The sequence below is a fragment of the Aedes albopictus genome, chromosome 2, assembly GCF_035046485.1.
Source record: "Aedes albopictus strain Foshan chromosome 2, AalbF5, whole genome shotgun sequence".
NCBI classification, from domain to species: domain Eukaryota; kingdom Metazoa; phylum Arthropoda; class Insecta; order Diptera; family Culicidae; genus Aedes; species Aedes albopictus.
In genome coordinates this window covers 382731256-382734528 of record NC_085137.1, presented here as the reverse complement: position 1 = coordinate 382734528, position 3273 = coordinate 382731256, and the positions used below count along the sequence as shown (strand labels likewise).

General features: G+C 39.3%; 1 long non-coding RNA gene across 1 annotated transcript; it reads right to left on the bottom strand.

Annotated features, from left to right (window-relative positions):
* Positions 1-274: 274 nt before the first annotated feature.
* LOC115269666 (uncharacterized) lies at positions 275-2409 on the bottom strand. Its single transcript, XR_003898839.2, has 2 exons — positions 1004-2409; positions 275-940 (listed from the first exon to the last, which is right to left on the bottom strand). It is a non-coding gene; the product is annotated as an uncharacterized LOC115269666 (long non-coding RNA).
* Positions 2410-3273: the final 864 nt, after the last annotated feature.

Here is a 3273-nt window from a genome sequence, read left to right as displayed (position 1 = left end):
AATGTGTCCATCAGTTAAAACATAAGATGTAAAAATTTTCAAAACGAACAGAAAAAAATGGTGTATAAGGTGGCAATATAGTTGCCACTGCCTTATAAAGGGTTAAGAGTTACGTCTGTTTGTCTGTGGTTCCAAATTAAATGTGGGAGCGATCAACTGGCCTTCCTAGATCCGGTCAAATTCTTTCGCATTCGAAGACGTGACTTAGTCGGATGAGGAAAACCCGCAAAAATCAAAACCACACCAAAACAGCACCAGATATGGTTTATGGTCCATCTTCAACCATAATCAAAATGGTACACCCGACCGTAAGCCGACCATTGCTGAATAATGTTCTGACAGTAATGAGTGATGTTTTTGAAGACCCGACCATACGAACAACGGGTCGTTAAGAATGTTTACCGTTTCAAAATTGGATTTTTCTCATACAAATTTGAATTGCCCACCGTAACAAAAGCATATCCAATATGGTTGAAAATTTTACTACTGGAAAGTTGAATCTATGGTACGATAACAATATAACAATATCAAACAACATTACGTGGTGTGGTTTAAGATGGATTTTGTTTTTTCTTCATTTTATAAAAAAAATATATATTAAAACACCCTTTTTCGAATTATCTTAGATTTATTGAAAATATCACACAAGCTTATACAATATAATGGCACAACCGAGCACCAAAAACATATTATCTGGCAACTGATCAAACTTTGTATTATGTAGAGACTATGCAGGCTGCAGTAAAATACTCTAATAAAATTACTTCAAATCTACTTAACACTTGTTTACGAAACAATCCCAGTTGTCTAGAAACTGCGGTGGAACATGTAGAAAGGTAGCGAAAGCCCTGTCGGATCTTTGTCCAATTGGCTGGAAAATGTGAAGGAACATCCAAGGTTTTCATCCGATCCCGTACCGGCGAACGCAATGCACTTGCTGCTGCAAATTAAATATTCAACATTTTTATGTTTGTGTCTACCACAAACAATATAAAAAACTTACCTCCACGTAGTTCACTAACAGTACTTGTGCCAGAAGTGTTTTTCAAACTAATAATCCATTAAAATCGCGGAGGGAATTTTTGAAGCAAAATTTTTGTAAACAAACATGGCTGACAATTTTTCTGTTCGTCATGGGTCGGCAGACCGAAGTCGGGAACGAACATCAATAGATATGGTTGGACTGATGTTCGATAAAGTCTACTCACAGTGGGATTATTTTCAACAATAAATGGAAATTATTGACTAATGTTAAAGTTGTACTAACTGTCACAATGTTATTGTACCGTAACAAGTAGACCATAGGTGGAATGTATAACGAATAGGTAACAACAATACGATTGGTTACAAAATGGTTTTAACAGTATTGGGTACAGTAAGTTTCTATGCGGGTTAAGTTGATCGCAATGTATTTATATTTTTCTAGACTCATGCCAAAGTTACTCGTATTCGGAACCGTGGCTTACCAGAGTGAGAAAATAAATGCTTGCCCACACTTGAATCGATGTCAAACTGGCCTTTTCAGACTCTTGCCAAAGTTAAGTGCCCCACACAATGCATACGTTTGCGTGTGCGTGACAGTAGTTTGAAACATTTCCCATGGGAAAACCTCGGGGAAAACTGTCAAAAAAACGCAAACCTCGACGGAACGGACGCTATGTGTTCCAGGCTTTACTCGCATTCGGAACCGTAGCGTGCCAGAGTGGAAAAAGTTTGATCGATTCAGTTTGGTTTAGGACTTCCTCGATTCGCCCCCAAAACGACGATTCGACCGCTTGGGAGTGTTGTCGTCGTCGTGGTGATGCTTCCCGAAAGCAATGTCAAATTCGTTCGGGGTTTCAAAACATTGGAAAGAAATTCATTATTTTTACAGTCAGATTGAGATTTACGAGTAAATGAGTGTGATCCGAAGGTATAACTGTTTATTCTGAGCATAACAGTATTTTTTACGGCAGTGAAAACTAATTAGAAGTACGATATTTCTGGGTCTGAAAATCGTTCAGGCCAAGTGGATAGCAAATCTAACCTAGAATATCCTACAATTCTAACCTCAACTCCTCACTTGCACAAGCCGGATCTCATTTTTCACGGAAATGGTGAAACAAAATGCAAAACTAATGTACGTGCGACCGAGGGAATCAAAAGTTCTACCATTCCCACTTAAAAAAAATTGTCGGATGTGGGTTGTAAGTAGGAAAAATAAAATAATTCCCCCAACAGATTATGTTGATAGGTATGTGAAAAAAGGTAAACATCATCAGTTCGGTAGTTGCGCTACCGAAACAAAGATGGGTAACAGTATGTTTTGTTTTGCCCTTGAAAGCCAATTCTAGTAGCCGGTAAATCCACTGCACGAATTTATGCTGGCCTGCTTACTCTCACAGAAAATTTGACGTTTGAGCGGTGCCGACACCTAACGCTTCTACCATTCCCACTTAAAAAAAATTGTCGGATGTGGGTTGTTAGTAGGAAAAATAAAATAATTCCCCCAACAGATTATGTTGATAGGTATGTGAAAAAAGGTAAACATCATCAGTTCGGTAGTTGCGCTACCGAAACAAAGATGGGTAACAGTATGTTTTGTTTTGCCCTTGAAAGCCAATTCTAGTAGCCGGTAAATCCACTGCACGAATTTATGCTGGCCTGCTTACTCTCACAGAAAATTTGACGTTTGAGCGGTGCCGACACCTCTCAAACGTCACATTTCGTGTGAGAGTAAGCAGGCCCAGAATAAATTCGTGCAGTGGACCATAATAAGTCAATCCATGAGACAGATGCGACCAGCTGATGTTTTTTGTTTACCATGTGTTTTTGACATTCGATGATCGGGGTGACAGTTGAACACAAAGGAATTTGTTAAGCACCGACGACACTTGACGAAACATTGCTAAGGGAACGTCCATAAATTACGTCACGCTTTGAGGGGGGAGGGGGGGTTCAGAAAAGTGTGACAACCCATACAAAAATTTTAGAGGTCCCATACAAAAAGTGTGACATAGGGGGGAGGGGGGGTTGAAAATGGTCGATTTTTGCGTGACGTAATTTATGGACGTTCCCTAAGTTGTACTCACACCGTGTTTACATTTTTGGCTGTCACCCCCATCGAGAAAAGTCGTCATGGATCGCCTTATATGCTAGATTCTGACCAACTCTTTTAAAAAGTTACGCGAAGCTCCCAGTGTTTGCTGTTAGCGACCATTTAATTTTCATTGGGTAACTTGTACTAAAATGAGCTGTCAGAAGAAAGACGTCTTGTTTTGAGATTTTTTGTTC